Source organism: Dipodomys spectabilis, unplaced genomic scaffold, assembly GCF_019054845.1.
Source record: "Dipodomys spectabilis isolate Male_0828 unplaced genomic scaffold, ASM1905484v1 ptg000491l, whole genome shotgun sequence".
Taxonomy (NCBI): Eukaryota; Metazoa; Chordata; class Mammalia; order Rodentia; family Heteromyidae; genus Dipodomys; species Dipodomys spectabilis.
In genome coordinates, this window is record NW_024871168.1 from 1,597,313 (window position 1) to 1,615,628 (window position 18,316).

The window sequence follows — 18,316 nt, forward strand, 5'->3', positions numbered from 1 at the left end:
CCAAAAAGGTTTATAAAATCTCTCCATTCTCTTACACTCTCAATTCAATATTTATATTGCCCAAGAAATAATAGCGTAGCAAATATTACAAATGGCTATTGTTTTCTATCACATTTTGTCTTCAACACAATTGGGGTATCATGCACAGAGCTGAGCTTACAAATTGAGGTCCGAAGACAGCCAAATTTCTTCTGTCCCACAGTTCCAGTTTCTTTTTTAAAACGTACCAGAACTTTTAAATATCATCACTTACTATCTTTTCACAATCCCCAAACGAATTAAATTGACATATAATCACTCCAAAAGGCTTTCAAATAAGGAGATGATACAACAGGCACCCATAAAGTAAATTTTCTTTTATTTTTAAAATTATTCTAAAAACATTGTGCTGGCTGGTCACACTTATAATCCTATCTACTCTGAATATTTGCTCAGGAGACTGAGATCTGTGGATTACACTTGGGAGCCAATCAGGGCCAAAAAAAAAAAAACTTCATGAAATTATTTTTCAAAATGTTTAATGAACTAGCAAAGAGCCAGGAATTGAGATGTAGCTTACATAGTAGATCACCAATCTAGATAGGAAAGGCCTAGCAAGATCTTGAAGCCCTGATTTTAAACTCTGAGCATGATGATATACATGTATGACGTGTGTTAGCAGGTACATGCGTGTTTGCTTGAATGCTGCGGCACTCACACTCACATACATTTATTCAAATTACCTTCATATCAGTGTTCTGCATTAATTTCTTTGTTAGCGATATTATATGGGTAAAATAGAGGAAATAAACTCTTCCATCTCAGAACATTTTTATATGTTTTTTATTGTAATAATACTGTGCAGAGGAGTCACATTTACATGAACAAGGAAACTAGTACATTTCCTAACAAGAATTCTTACCTCCTCCTTTATATTTCCCCTACCATCCCTTCCCTTCCACCTCCACAAGTACACTCCCCTCCCCCTTCCTTCCTCCACCTAAATTGTAAAGTTCATTTTTCAACATAGTGTCTTGTGCATCTCATTGTTACAATGGGTCAACCTGTATCCTTATTTGAGCAATTTTTCCCTTCCCCTCCCCAAATTAGAGAAGGATACATTCAAGATGTATGTGCACCAACTTCAAATACAGAGAAAACAGGGGTTATAGCGTGGGGAGAAACATACAAAGAAACAAAAAAAATGCCATCGCTCATTATAAGTACGTTAGAAACAATAGCAAGAAAGAAAAAACCACTTGTGTCACTATCTTGGGGTTCAATTTCTTTAATATCATCTTATCTGGTTCTATGTACATAGCTTTTCAACTTTTCTGCTTATCCCAGACATACATTTGTTATTGAAAATAAGGGAAATCATGGGACCTATGATTCTTTGGACTTGGGTTACTTCACTCAATAAAATTTTTTCCAAGAGTTTCCATTTCCTAACAAATTGGGCGATGTCATTCTTTATGATGGAGGCATAGAATTCCATTGTGTATATATACCACATTTTCTTGATCCATTCATCTTGTGACGGCATCTGGGTTGGTTCCATATACTAGCTATCGTAAATAATGTTGCAATAACCATAGTTGTGCTGGTAGTTTTAGTATGGTCTTGTTTATGATCATTTGGGTAGATTCCCAAAAGTGGGATTAATGTGTCATAGAGGAGTTTTATGTAGAGTCTTTTGAGGAACCTACATACTGCTTTCCAAAGTAGTTGAACAAGTTTACACTCCCACCAAGAATGCAGTACGGTTCCCTTGTGGCCACATACCTTTCAGCATCTGTTGTTGTAAAAATATGGAATGCTCCACGAATTTTCATGTCATCCTTGCGCAGGGGGCATGCTAATCTTCTCTGTATCGTTCCAATGTTAGTGCATGTGATGCTAAATTGAGCAAAGAACATTTTTTATATATAAAGTATAATTTGTATTGATTTTATGAAACTAGACAATTTAACAAAAATAAGTTCAAAAGAATTGTTGTGAAATTTTAGAATCATGTAATTCTTACATAAGCACACATTTAAGAATAAAATCAAGATAGACATGCCAAAAACAAAATAATTCCAGATATTTGTAGTTCAAGAGATGTGTAGGAGGAGGAATTCAATTATTCTATACAAGGCACCTGTCAAAATGAACATTGCAGCAAGTGTTTAGGTTTGTTAAAGTTTTAATGTTTTAGGGCTGGGAAGGTGGCTCAGTGGTAGAGTGCTTGCCTTGCATGCATGAGGCCCTGGGATCTATTCCTCAGCACCACATAAGCAAAAAGAAAAAAGCGGTAAGTGACGCTGTGGCTCAAGTGGTAGAGTGCTAGCCTTGAGCTGAAGAGCTGAGGGACAGTGCCCAGGCCCAGAGTTCATGCACCACAAACGGACCCTCCCCCCAAAAAACAGTTTTAATGTTTTAAATATGCTTAATTTTGGGATTTTGCTTATATATGCCAAAAATAGGACTGTTTGGCAGGTATAAAACTTTTTGATAAAGTATTTAAGATTTATGGTAGTAGACATTAAGTACTAAGTATGTACATTTTAAAGTATATGGAAACTTTATTAATGAGAAGTTGCAAAGTCTTGGTGTAAAGAAGCAGAGTGAAGAGTTAAGACTTTAACTATACAGTTTTTGTTAAAAATTTAGAGATTCCTTACTTTATTTGATGATATAAGCCATAATGTACACATGTATGTTACTAGTCACACACATACATATACACATGTATACATGCACACATGGAGAAAGACACATAATTACAGCCAACACAATTTCCCCCAGTTGTTGAATATGCCTTAAACGGAATACTTGGAACAATATATGTTGAAGATGTATTTGTCTCTCATAGTTCATTTACCAATCCTCTTATCTCTTAAAACTGGTAGTTTTAGAGAGATTTGATTTACAAAATGCAGTACAAGTGATAGCAAGTCACTTGGAAACCTCAGTAAGTATAAGTGATATGGTGTCTCCCTGCTCCTCACGGAATGCTTACTCTTGTAGACACTCTCAACCACCAAAGTAGCAGGAAAATACCCTGGTAAAGAGTAAAGTTATAAGGCTTTAAATGGCATCCTTACTTGAGCTCTTTTCCCAACAACCAGCATGAATTCCTAGGCAGATGTGTGAGTCCTCCGAAAACTGGACTCTACATATACATTTTACTAACCCATGTGAAAATTCCTATATGAGAAATGCTGACTGAGGTCTTGCTGATTTCCTGGCCAAGAAAATAAGAAAAAAAAGAAAGTATTTTTAATGTTTTAAAGTTTGAGAATAATTTTTAACCTGTCAATAAATGTGTAGAATACAATTATACCAACTGATAAAATAATGATGGCATTTCATTTATGTGCTCTTGGACTTGGCCAGTGATTTTAAATGTGTCTACAAAAGTAGAATCAGCATAAATCAAGCCAGCATTTCTTCATTTAAGATATAAGGAAAGGATACTGGTTGACCCATTGTAACAATGAAATATACAAGACACTCTACCAGAGGATGGGTGAAGGGGGGAGGTGGGGTGGTGTGAAGGGAAGGGATGGTAGGGTTAAAAACAAAGGAGGAGGTAACAATGCTCAATAAGAAATGTACTCATTACCTTACTTATGTAACTGTAACCCCTCTGTACAGTATTTATAATAAAAATATATATTAAAAACATACAAGGAAAACTTATCCCCATTGTATACACACTTAATCCAGAAATTCATTACTGAATTCAAAACCTCTTAGAATTAAATTCCTAAATAGCAGTACTGCATCTATATACCAGTATAAAATTTAAGCATTTTTATTTTTTAATTTTTCACATCTCCTTTCTATCCCTCCCTTTCTCTTATCCTATTATCGTCCTTCTCTGAATATTATGTTTTTAATTTGCATAATTTTAAGTGTTTCACTTTTAAGTTTTTAATTTTTGTTTTACTATTTTTCCTTGTCTTTTTTTTCTCTTTCTTTTTTCCCCGGGCTCTACTATCATTCTATCCAACCTATTCCCTGCTTTTAGATTAAGACTAAGTTAGCTCTCCCTCTACCTTTCCACATCCCTCTATTCGTATTTATACCCACATCTCTCGCTAAAACTAATAACTTCTGGTTTGCCAAATTCTTCTTTGCTATTCGTAGCCTATTAATGCATAGTTGTTTGATGTTGAAAAATATATCTGTTGAACTAGATTATATCTGCATGCTTTTGACTGTGCAACTACAGACTTTGCTGATGCTTGCCCTAAGATAGTTTTCTAGCACAAACTGCTGTTACTCTCATCCCAAATGGGCAAAATAACCCGGAAAAACACAAGAAAAATGTCACGTCCTGGTATCTCAACTCCCACTCATGATAACCAGTGGACAGAACAGATAATGAATAATCCAGAGCAGAATTCCCAAAAAGTTCTACAAACAATAATGGTAAACATGATAAATAAAAAGATTGAAAAACTGCAAAGGACTCTGTTTGAGCATGATAGGGAGAGAGAGGAAGCAAACCGAAGATCAAAACAGGAAGCTCATGGGTGTGAGGAAGCTACTCAAAGATAGATAAAGGAATTGCATGAGCAGCTTGAGAACACTCAAAGAGAAATTAAAGAATTGTGTGAGCAGGCTGAGATCAGTCAAAGAGAACTACAGTAATTGCATGAACGTGAGGAAGCTAATCAAAGAGTAATACAGGAATTGCAAGAGCAAGATGAGCATAGACAAAGATCAATAGAGGCATTCATGGAATCCATAAACAGAGAGCTGAAAGAAGTCAGGGAGTCCACAAAGGGAATGCTGAATGGATCCCAACAGAAGGAATGGAATTCCAAAGAAATCATAACCAATCAACTAAGTGAATTGAGAATAAACATTGAACACCAAATTAAGGAAGTAAAGAATTTCATACAAGATCTAAAACAAAGATCCAACAAAGAATTTGAAGTCATAAAAGCCGACCAACTAGAAGGAAAAGAAAAAAAAAAAAGTAGAAAATCTGGATAGTTGAATAGACCATGAAGAAGATTGAATTCTGAGGATAGAAGACATCCTAGATATTATAGAGAAAGGACATAAAACCATCCTAGACAAATCTAAGAAATATGATAGATCTATTCAACATTCAACCCTTGGAAGACACCATTAGAAGGTCTAATCTGAGGATAATTGTTGTAGAGGAGCACGTAGAACCAGAAGTCCATGGTCTAGGAAATTTGTTTAACAGGATCCTAGCAGAGAACTTCCCAAACATGCAAAAAGATAGGCCTATTCAGATACAAGAAGCTTTTAGAACTCCCAATAGACCAGACCAGAACAAGATTTCCCATTGTCACATTATATGCACAGGATCAATTCAGACCAAGGAAAAGATCCTTAAAGTTGTCATGAAGAAAAGATCAATCACCTATAAAGGGAAACCAATTAGAATCACCTCAGATTTCTCAGCAGAGACAATCAAAGCAAGAAGAGACTAGAATGATGTAAGCAATGCCCTAAAGACAAACAACAACCAGGAATACTTTACCCAGCTATACTCTCCTTAATAATCGGAGGTCAAATAAAACACTTCCATGGCAAAGAAAAATTGAAACTATATATCTCCACCACACCAACCCTACAAAAGAATCTTAAAGATATCCTCCACAGAGAAAACCAACAAGACCACAATAAAGGCCAAGAAACAGCACCCAAACTGAGAATCCAAGAACCATAGGAAGAACACAGTTGCCGCAGCCCGAAGAAGTTGGATAAAATGGCAGGAACTCTCAAATACCTCTCAGTTCTATCTCTCAACATTAATGGATTTAACTCTCCAATTAAGCGACAAAGTCTGTCTACTTGGATTAAAAAGCAAGATCCTTCTATCTGCTGCCTTCAGGAGTCACATCTTGCCCACAAAAACAAACACATTTTCAATTTTAAAGACTGGAACAAAATCTACCAAGCAAACGGCCCCCATAAACAGGAAGGAGTTGCAATCCTAATATCAGATAAAATAGACTTTTAATTAAAATTAGTGAAAAGGATGGTGCATACTAATTAAGGGATCACTCTTTCAGGAAGATATTACCATTCTGAATATCTATTTGCCGAACAACGGAGCACCCAAATTTATCCAAGAAACACTACTTTCCCTCAAATCCCACATAGATCCAAAGACATTAATCGTTGGGGGCTTTAACACACAACTTTCCCCACTACATAGATGAACTTCTCAAGAACTCAACAGAGAAACCGCAGATATAAACAACTGCATAGATCAACTAGATTTAACAGACATCTATCAAATATTTCACCCAGCAGCATCAGAATACACGTTTTTCTCAGAAGACACAGGGAACATTTTCCAAAATAGACCACATTTTAAGCCACAAAGCAAACTTGTCCAAATTCAGAAACATTGAAGTTATACCTTGCATTATATCAGACCACAAGGGAATAAAATTATAATTCAACACCAAAAGCCACCAAAGAAAGTCATGTAACACATGGATCCTGAACAACACACTGCTGAATCATGAGTGGGTCATGGAAGAGATTAGAAAGGAAATTCAAATGTTCATGATATTCAACAAAAATGAACACATCAATTACTAGCTCCTCTGGGACACAGCAAACGCAGTATTCAGAGGCAAGTTTCTAGCTCTGAGTTCCTACATCAACAAACTGGAGAGATCTGAAACCAATTTAATGAGCCTCCTTGAAAAAGAACAGCAAGATAAACACGATCCAGAAAATGGAAATAAATAATTAAAATTTAATCAGAATTAAATGAATTGAAATGTAAAAAAATAATAGAAAGATTCAAGAATCCAAAGAGTTGATTCTTCGAAAAAATTAACAAAATTGAGAGACCCTTAGCAAATCTTATCAGAAAAAGAAGAGAACGTACCCAAATAAACTCACAGATGAGAATGGAAACATCATCACAGAATCAATTAAGATTCAGAACATTATAAGGGAATGCTTCTAAAACTTTCATACTAATAAGTTTGAGAACTTGAAAGAAAAGGACCTTATCCTAGCAAATACTGACATGACGAAACAAAGCCAAGATGAGTCAAACTACCTTAAAAGGCCTATATCAAGCATTCAAATAGAAACAACAGTAAGAGACCTCCCATCTAAGAAAAGCCCAGGACCAAATGGTTTTACAGAGGAATTCTACAAGGCCTTCAAAGCAGACATTACACCAATACTCCTCCAAATCTTCAATGAAACTGAAAAAGAAAGTTCACTACTGAACTCATTCTATGAGGCCATCATAACACACATCCCAAAACCAGGACGGGACTCATCAAGGAAAGAGAACTATAAACCCATTTCTTTGATTAAGATTGATGCAAAGTTTTTCAACAAAATTTTGGTCAATCGACTTCAACAATTTATCCAAAAAATCATACACCATGATCAAACAGGATACATTTCAGGGATGCAAATCTGGTTTAATATATGCAAATCAATATACTTCAGCACATCAACAGCAGCAAGGATAAGAACCACGTGGTTTTCTCAATAGGTGCAGATAAAGCATTCAACAAGATCCAACACCCCTTTATTATGATGGTTCTGGAAAAATGAGGAATCCATGGAACATTTCTCAATACAATAAAGGCTGTATATGACAAAGCAATAGCCAGCATTATAGTTAACGGTGAAAAAATAAAGCTATTTCCTCTTAACTCAGGAATGAGACAAGGATGCCCACTCTCTCCACTTCTCTTCAATCTAGTATTGGAATCCCTAACTACAGCAATAAGATGCAAATGTAAGAGGGATCCAAATAGGGAAAGAAGAAGTAAAACGCTCCCTCTTTGCAGATAACAAGATCTTGTATTTAAAGAATCGCACAGAGTCCACTCCAAAATTACTAAAGCTGATTCAAAACTCTGGCAAAGTAGCAGGGTTTAAATTAACCCTCAAAAATCAATGGCTTTTCTGTATGCCAACAATAAGAAAAGTGTGGCTGAAATTAGGAAAGCAACTCCATTCGTAATAGCCCCACAAAAAATAAAATACCTAGGAATTAACTTAACCAAAGTAGTGAAGGACCTCTATGATGAAAACTTTAAAAAACTGAAAAAGGAAATCAAAACTGAACTTATAAAGTGGCAAAACTCCCAGGCTCCTGGACTGGGAAAGATCAACATCGTGAAAATGGCAATACTTCCCAAGGCTATCGACAAATTAAATGTGATACCTATCAGTATTCCAACCTCATTCTTCAAGGAAATAGAAGAGGCAATCAAAAAATTCATATGGAACAATAAAAGACCCTGAATAGCAAAAATGATCCTTAACAGAATGAACAGTGCTGGAAGAATATCAATACCAAATTCAAATTCAACTACAAAGCCATAGTAATCAAAAGAGCTTGGTACTGGCACAAGAACAGACCTCAGGACCAATGGAATAGAATTGAAAACCCAGAAATGAACCAACAGACCTATAGCCATCTAATCTTCGGTAAGGGAGCTAAAAAATAGAATGAAAGAAAGACAGCCTCTTCAGTAAATGGTGCTGACAAAATTGGTTAACAACTTGTAGAACACTAAAGCTAGATCCTTATATATCACCCTGTACCAGAATCAACTACAAATGGATCAAAGACCTCGCAGTCAAAGCAGACACTCTGAAAACATTACGGGATGGAATTGGAGAAACCCTAGGCCTTGTTGGCACAGGCCAAAATTTTCTTAATAGAGACCCGGAAACAACAAATCAAAGAAAGGTTGGACAATTGGGATTGCATAAAATTGCAGAGCTTCTGCATGGCAAAGGACATAGCTAGCAAGATTAATAGAAAGTCTACGGATTGGGAGAAGATCTTCATTAGCCATAAAATGGACAAGGGTCTCAGATCGAAAATATAACTTTAACTCAAAAATTTAAATCCCCCAACAAATCTTCAAAGAAACAACTGCCCAATAAATAAGTGGGCTAAAGACTTAAAGAGAAAATTCTCTGAAGAGGAAAGAAGGATGGCCAATACACACATGAAGAAATGCTCAACCTCCCTAGTCATAAAAGAAATGTAAATCAAAATAATATTGAGATACTACCTCACCCCAGTTAGAATGGCTATAATCAAGAACTCTAATAACAACAGATGCTGGAGGGGATGTGGACAGAAGGGAACACTACTTTATTGTTGATGGGAGTGTAAACTTGTTCAACCAGTTTGGAAATCAGTATTGAGGTTCATCAAAAGACTCCACATAGAGCTCCCCTATGACCCAGCAATCCCACTTTGGGTATTTAACCAAATGTTCACATACAAGACCACAGTAGAGCTTCCAGCACAACTACGTTTATTGCATCATTATTTACCATAGCTAATATATGGAACCAACCCAGATGCACCTTAGTAGATGAGTAGATCAAGAAAATATGGTATATATACACACTGGAATTTTATGCCTCCGTCAGAAAGAATGACATTGACCCATTTGTTAGGAAATGGAAAGACTTGGAAAAAAATGTATTAAGTGATGCAAGCCAGGCCCAAAGAAACATAAGTGCCATGGTTTCCCTTATTTTCAATAACTAGTATATGTCTGAGACAAACAGAAACTCTCAGACAAGTTGATGTAAGGGAAATGAACCCTAAGATATATATTCAGATGTTTTTTTTTCCTTTCATGCTATTGTTTCTAACACATTTATAAGATTATTTCTTTTTTGCTTTGTATGTCCCTCCCCTACTGTACCTTCCCTGCTATCATTGTACTTGATGTTGGTATAATTTGTGGAGGGGAAGGGAAAAAACAAATGGTTTAAATAATAGGGATACAGTTGGACCCATTACAACAATGAGATATCTAAGTCATTATGCCAAAAACAAACTTTAAAATTTTGGTGGTGGGGGAGTGAGGATTGGGTGGGGTGCGGGGAGAGGACGGGAAGTTATGGGAAGGTGAAACAAAGGAGGAGGCTACAATGCTTGATAAGAACTGTACTTATTATCTTGCCCATGTAATTGAAACCCCTTTGTACAGTATTTCCACAACAACAAAGAAAAATAAATTTAAATATGGAATGAAATTAGTTCCAATAATGCATTGCATAAGGTATTTAGAAATAACTGAGAAACTTAAAGGTGCATAAGATTTTTTTTGTTGGAAATGAAGGGATATTGGAATTTGATTCTCTATATTTTAAGCGATTTGCTTAAAAGAATAGGCAAAATTAAAGTTACATTTGCAGCAGACTTGACATATTAAATTTTGTATATCGAAAGGGAAACAAGCCTCAACAATATGTCAATTCTCTCTTCTTATTTATCTCTAAAGGTTTATGCTTCTTGTCTCTGAATATTAAAACTTCAAAAAATTTATGTTTAGCTAGTTGTGCAAAGGGGTTTTGTTTCATCAAGTCAGTGTTGAATAGAATGTATGTGCATTTCAATATACAGTGCATCTGGATCATTGTCAAACTTCACATTTTTCTTCCTTCCCTTACCCCAACCCCACCTATCCCTTCATGTTTCCTACTTACATTCTCACATATGTACATTGAATGTTATGACTGTATTAGTCCACCATTTCCCTCTCCATTCTTCTACCCTACTCTTTTTTTGCCCAGATCCTCTTTTAATAGTTGTTTCAACTTCATGTTATTTTGTTAAATATCTCTACTTTGGCATTTGGCGATGGGTTTGCCACATCTTCTCTTCCATGTTTGACCTACATAAATGAGTATATTTCTCCACATTTCTAATCTCTGAATGGCTAAGATAGATCTCCTTTACTATTCACCTTCTGTCCTAAATTTAGAATTGGACTTTCAGGGACATCCAATAAAGCATTTTTACTCTCTACATATTGAAGATGGAAGGGAAGTAATTTCCATGCTCTCAGCATTATGTTATCCATCATGAATTCCCATCACTTATCACTACAGCAGTCTAAATTTAAAGTCATATCTTCTGCATTATATTCACACAGTATAAATGAATATCAAGGGCAATTTACCTAATATTGGAAGTTTAGGGATGATCTTTAATTTCTTATGATAGAAGCAGGAGTCAGTTTTAATTTTCAGATTCCACTATGTAGTGAGCCCTGTAGTCATCTAAATTTTCGATAAATTTCGAGTTACCTTTTGTTAATAATTTAAAAAGTTTTATTTCAGTATTTGAAATGCTGCTCCAATTATTTTAAAAGTTTCACAGTAAGTTAGACTGAACTTTTTCCTCCCATGTTCCCCACTAGTTCAGGTTAAGTCTCCTTTCGCTTTATTTTTTGAGACACCAAGGAATGAGGGTAAACAGAGAGATGATCATTACTCAGATATCTCCTTCCTCTTCTGTTTCTGCTGTTCTTGTTAAGAAGAAGACTGGAGCAGGGAACAAGAGTGATGCTTGACTTCACCATACAAGGGGGCATTCCTGGCATGTCAATTATTGTTTCTCAGAATCACTGAAATTGCTTACTCTTGCCATCTCTCTGACAGTAACCTAACTGTGGCTTCCTTGGTGCAGAAGGAAGCACACTAACAGGTTATTACCCATAAATTGGTATTTTATATCTCAGCTTACTACTACCAAAAATAAAAAGCTTTGGCTACATAAAAGCAAAGGTACTGATTGTCCAACAAAACCTTAGTGAAGAGTAGACAATTCTACTCAGCTACGCCCTCCTCTCATATCCTGCCTAGCACTCCCCTCCCCTCATTTAACCTCCCTTCATTTCTTCTTTCTTTGTGTCTCTCTCCTGCATATTCATCTCTATCTTCTCTCTTTTTCTCTTTCAGTAGCAAGTGCTTTGGTTTATCAGACAACACATAAATAATTGAACAATTTTTTTTCCTCTTTTTGTGATTTTTTATTCTTAAGAAGTGTGTTCTAGCACAGCACCAGTGGCTTGCACCTATATAGTCGGTAGGTTCAAATTTGACAATTGCAATTCGAAGCTATTACAAGTGGATAAACTTAAGAGATTCTTTTCTGCACTTGTGGTAAAAGGAAGACGTGAAGGTGTGGCTCAGCTGGTATAGAGCAAGCATTGAGAATTAAAGCCCAGATAGAGCTCAAGGCCAGGAGTTCAAACCCCAGTACCAGCACAAGATTAAAAAAATGAGTTCTTAGAGTTCCGGGAAGATGGCAGAGGAGAAGCTGGAATCTGAACAAGCTCTCGCATTGAAAGCAGTTTTAGAGTTCCAGTGAACAGTCCTAAGCCAGAGAATCACACCAAGTGTGCCATCACAGGACAGAGAGTTAGACAAGAGAGGGGAAGCCAAGACAAGGAGACACATCTGAGTGCCTGCCAGCAGCCACCGCGGAGGCGGCAGGGTCGCAGCGGCGACCGCAGCCGCGGCCATACCTGAGCACTCACACAGAGAGTCTGGGACGAACGAGCCAGACGCAGCGGGCGAGAGGATTCTACTCAACACCAGCAAGAACCGACAAGGAGCGGACATCTTCATCCGGCAGTTTGCAGACCAGAGACGACCCAGGATCCAAGACTCGGCGAGTAGAAGCCCGACGTCCTCACTCCTTCTCAGGGAGCAGAGGAGGGAAGGCCACCCCTCCCCCCCAGCACTGGTGATCTCCATCTTGGATACCGACAAAGCTCAGAGGAGCTGCTAGCTCCAACTCAAGCCTTGGAATAAAACGAGTCATTTAACAGGTCACAAGAACTTAACGGCGAAGTGACCTGCCAGACTCAGCTCCATCCAGGGAAAAGTCACCCAGCTCAGGCACCAGCCATTGGAGTGGCTTTCCTCACTGGGTAACCAGAGCCAGAGGCTGCCCCTCCCTCTAGCAGCCTCCACAATCAATTGAAAAACAGAAACCCTGAGAATGGCTCCAGGGTGGGCTCTGTGAATTTTTCACAAAATAGCCCCAGGGAAAAGCTACTGTTTGTTGAAAGGCCTCAACTCTACCAGAACCTAGCCTCATCACCCCTCTTTTGTGATTCTCAAAGCAGATCACCCTCCCTTTAACTAACCTGGGAGGGGGATCTCAAAATCTTGGGTAAAGCAGAGCATTTTTCTGCCTGTTCGAACAAACTGACTTAAGAAACCAATCAAGCCACAGGACCTCAAGCTGACCAGAGACTCCAACAAGAGGCTGGTTACAGACAAAAGGGAGATACAGGATTCTTCCCACCCCTCCCAAAAAAATCAAAAAAAAAAATCAAAGAACTTTTTTTTTTCTTCTTTTCTTTTTTTTTTTTGGTACCTTATATATATATAAATTTTTTTTTCCTTTTCTAAAACTTTTATTAATCTTTAATTTTTGCCTTTTTTGAAAAAATAATTGTTTTCCAGTAACTTTTTTTCCCTCTTATAATTTTTATTTTAGGAATACGTGAATGTACGTTTTCGTTTCTTTTCTTGTCTTCTCTCTCTTTTTCTTTCTTAATTATCTTTTTGTTTTTTGTCTAGCTCTACTGAACTTCTGATCTTTTTTTTTCTCCCTTTCTTATTCTTTTCACCTTTTCTTTTCTTTTGTTCTTCTGTATGTGACTTAACTCTTGTCCTGCACATTCTCAGATAAACCCATAGTTAACTAGTAGACCCTATCCCCCATTGTGTACACACTTAATCCATAAATTTATTACTCAATCCAAAACCTCTGAGACTTAAATTCCTTAATAGCAGTACTACCTCTTTATACCTATATAATATTTTAAGCATTTTTTAAGTTTTTCACATCTCCTCTATCTCCCTCCGGTTTTCTCATTATATTCACATTCCTCTCTAAATAGATGGTCTTTCAATCTCCATAACTATATTAATTTTTACGTTTCTAATTTTTTTTTCTGGTCTCTTTTCATTTCCCTTTACCTTTCTTCTTTTTCTCTCCCTCTCTACTTGCATCCTACCCAACCTATTTCCTGCATTTAGATTAGGACTTAGTCAACTTTCCCTGTGCCTCCCCACACCAATCTATTCCTAATTTTTACCCACATCTCTCCCTAACCCTAAAAATTTCTGGTTTTCCAAATTCTTCTCAACGGTTCGAAGCCCATTAACATATTGTTGTTTGATGTTGAATAGATGTATCTGTTGAACTAGATTGTATCTGTAGACTATTGACTGTATAAATGCAAACGTTGGTTGATGGTTGCCTTAAGATAGTGTTCTAGCACAAAACTGGTGCTATTTTCATCTCAAATGGGCAGAGTAAGCCAGAAAAACACAAGAAAAATGGCAAGTCTGGGTATCTCAATTCCCAATCTTGATAATCAGGGGTCAGATCAGATAATGAACAATCCAGAGGAGAGTTCCCAAATAGCTCTACAAACACTGGTGGCAAACATGATAAATGAGAAGTTTGACAACTTACAAATGACTCTGTATGAGAGTGATAGGGAGAGAGAGGAGGCATCCCAAAAGTTTATACAGGAATATCATAAGCGTGAGGAAGCTACTCAAAAACTGATACAGGATTTGCGTGAACAACTTGAGAATACTCAAAGAGAAAGGGAGGAATGGCGTGAGCAGGTTGAGAACACTCAAAGAGAACTGCAGGAATCCCACGAACGGGAGGAAAGAGAACTGTAGGAATCATACAAACGGGAGGAAGCTAATCAAAGAGTAATTCAGGAATTGAGAGACCAGGTAGAGAACACACAAAGATCACTAAAGGCATTCATGGAATCCATTAACAAAGAGCTGAGAGGGAGACCACAAGGGAATGCTGAATGGAACGCAACAGAAGGAATGGGAGTCCAAAGAAACCATAACCAATCAACTAAGTGATTTGAGAACAAACACTGAACACCAAATTAAGGAAGTAAAGAAATTCATACAAGACCTAAAACAGAGCTTCAACAAAGAACTTGAAGCCATCAAAGCTGACCAATTAGAAGGAAAAGAGATAAAAAACAAAGTAGAGAGTCTTGACAGCAGGTTAGACCATGCAGAAGATCGAATCTCAGGGATTGAAGACAGCCTAGATATTATAGAGAAAGAACATACAACCATCCAAGACAAATCCAAGAAGTATGATAGATCTATCCAACACCTGGAAGACACCATCAGAAGGCCTAATCTAAGGATAATGGGTGTAGAGGAGCATCTAGAAACAGAAGTTAATGGTCTAGGAAATTTGTTTAACAGGATCCTAGCAGAGAACTTCCCAAACATACAAAAAGATAGGCCTATTCAGATACATGAAGCTTTTAGAACCCCAAATAGACCAGACCAGAATAGGACATCCCACCGCCACATTATAATCCACACAGGATCAACTCAGACCAAGGAAAAGATCCTTAAAGCTGTCAAGGAGAAAAGGTTAATCACCTATAAAGGGAAACCAATTAGAATCACCTCAGATTTCTCAGCAGAGACAATCAAAGCAAGAAGAGCCTGGAATGATGTATGCCATGCCCTAAAAACAAACAACTATCAACCAAGAATACTGTACCCAGCTAAACTCTCCTTCATAACTGAAGGCCAAATAAAAACCTTCCATAGCAAAGAAAAATTGAAACAACACATCTCCACCAAACCAGCCCTACAAAAGATTCTTAAAGATGTCCTACACATAGAAAACCAACAAGACCGCAACAAAGGCCAAGAAACTGCACCCAAACTGAGAATCCAAGAACCATAGGAAGAACCCAGTTTTCGCAGCCCCCAAGAAGGTGGATAACATGGCAGGAACTCCCCAATACCTCTCAGTCCTATCTCTTAACGTTAACGGACTGAACTCTCCAATAAACGACATAGACTGTCTAGTTGGATTAAAAAACAAGACCCTTCTATCTGCTGCCTGCAGGAGTCACATCTTGCCCGTAAAAACAAACACATTTTCAATGTTAAAGGCTGGAACAAAATCTACCAAGCAAACGGCCCCCATAAGCAGGCGGGAGTTGCAATCTTAATATCAGATAAAATAGACATCAAATTAAAATTCGTGAGAAGAGATAAAGAAGGTCGCTACATACTAATTAAAGGATCTCTCCTTCAGGAGGATATTACAATTCTAAATATCTATTCGCCAAACAATGGAGCACCCAAATTTATCAAAGAAACACTACTTTCCCTCAAATCCCATATAGATCCAAAGACATTAATTGTTGGGGATTTTAACACACCACTCTCCCCACTAGATAGATCAACTCGGCAAAAACTCAACAGAGAAACCGCAGATCTAAACAGCTGCATAGATCAACTAGACCTAACAGACATCTACCGAACATTTCACAAAGCAGCATCAGAATACACGTTTTTCTCAGCAGCACATGGAACGTTTTCTAAAATAGACCACATTTTAGGCCACAAAGCAAACTTGTCTAAATTCAGAAACATTGAAGTTATACCTTGCATTCTCTCTGACCACAAGGGAATAAAATTAGAACTCAACACCAAAAGCCACCAAAGAAAGTCCGGTATCACATGGAGGCTGAACAACACACTGCTGAATCAAGAGTGGGTCATGGAAGAGATTAGAAAAGAAATTCAAATGTTCATGCTATTCAACAAAAATGAACACACAAATTACCAGCTCCTCTGGGACACAACAAAGGCAGTACTCAGAGGCAATTTTATAGCTCTGAGCTCCTACATCAACAAATTGGAGAGATCTGAAACTAGCAATTTAATGACATATCTAAACCTCCTTGAAAAAGAGCAGCAAGATAAACCCCAATCCAGTAGATGGAAAGAAATAATCAAAATTAAATCAGAATTAAATGAATTAGAATCCAAAAAAACTATAGAAAGAATCAACAAAACAAAGAGTTGGTTCTTCGAAAAACTTAACAAAATTGACAGACCCTTAGCAATTCTTATCAGAAAAAGAAGAGAACACACCCAAATAAATAAAATCAGAGATAAGAATGGAAACATCACCACGGAAACAACCAAGATTCAGAACATTATAAGGGAATACTTCTCAAAACTTTATGCTAATAAGTTTGAGAACTTGACAGAAATGGACTTTTCTTAGCAAATATTGACATGCCAAAACTAAACCAAGATGAGTTAAACCAGCTTAACAGGCCCATATCAAGCATTGAAATAGAAACAGCAATAAGAGAGCTCCCAGCTAAGAAAAGTCCAGGACCAGATGGTTTTACAGCGGAATTTTACAAGGCCTTCAAAGCAGAGCTCACACCAATACTTCTCCAACTCTTCAATGAAATTGAAAGAGAAAGCTCACTACCGAACACATTCTATGAAGCCATCATAACCCTCATCCCAAAACCAGGCAGGGACTCAACAAAGAAAGAGAACTATAGACCCATTTCGTTGATGAACATTGATGCAAAACTTCTCAACAAAATTTTGGCCAATCAACTTCAACAATTCATCCAAAAAAATCATACACCACGATCAAACAGGATTAATTTCAGGGATGCAAAGCTGGTTCAATATACGCAAATCAATTAATATTATTCATCACATCAACAGGAGCAAGAATAAGAACCACATGGTTATCTCAATAGATGCAGAAAAAGCATTCGACAAGATCCAACACCCCTTTATGATGAAGGTTTTGGAAAAATTAGGAATCCATGGAACATTCCTCAATACAACAAAGGCTGTATATGACAAACCTACATCCAGCATTATACTCAATGGTGAAAAACGAAAGCCATTTCCTTTTAACTCAGGAACAAGACAAGGATGCCCACTCTCTCCACTTTTCTTCAATCTAGTATTAGAATGCCTAGCTACAGCAATAAGACAAGATGCAGACATAAAGGGGATCCAAATAGGGAAAGAAGAAATAAAACTCTCCCCCTTTGCAGATGACATGATCTTGTACTTAAAGAATCCCATATACTCCACTCGCAAATTACTCAAGCTGATTCAAAACTTTGGCAAAAGTAGCAGGTTATAAAATTAACCCCCCAAAATCAATGGCTTTTCTGTATGCCAACAATGAGAAAAGTGTGGCTGAAATTAGGAAAGCAACTCCATTTGTAATAGCCCCACAAAAAATAAAATACCTAGGAATTAACTTAACTAAAGAAGTGAAGGACTTCTATGATGAAAACTTTAAAATCTTGAAAAAGGAAATCAACACAGAACTTAAAAAATGGCAAAACCTCCCATGCTCCTGGATTGGAAAGATTAACATCGTGAAAATGGCAATACTTCCCAAGGCTATCTACAAATTCAACGCAATACCTATCCAAATTCCAACCTCATTCTTCAAGGAAATAGAAGAGGCAATCCAAAAATTCATATGGAACAATAAAAGACCCCGAATAGCAAAAACGCTCCTGAATGGAAAGAACACTGCTGGGGGAATATCAATACCAAACTTCAAACTCTACTATAAAGCCATAGTAATCAAAACAGCTTGGTATTGGCATAAGAACAGACCTCAGGACCAATGGAATAGAATTGAAAACCCAGAAATGAACCTACAGACCTATAGCCATCT

General features: G+C 37.1%; 1 non-coding gene across 1 annotated transcript; it reads right to left on the reverse strand.

Moving 5' to 3' along the window:
* Window positions 1-1,784: 1,784 nt before the first annotated feature.
* On the reverse strand, window positions 1,785-1,891 carry LOC122098759. The gene has a single exon (XR_006145804.1). It is a non-coding gene; the product is annotated as a U6 spliceosomal RNA (small nuclear RNA).
* Window positions 1,892-18,316: the final 16,425 nt, after the last annotated feature.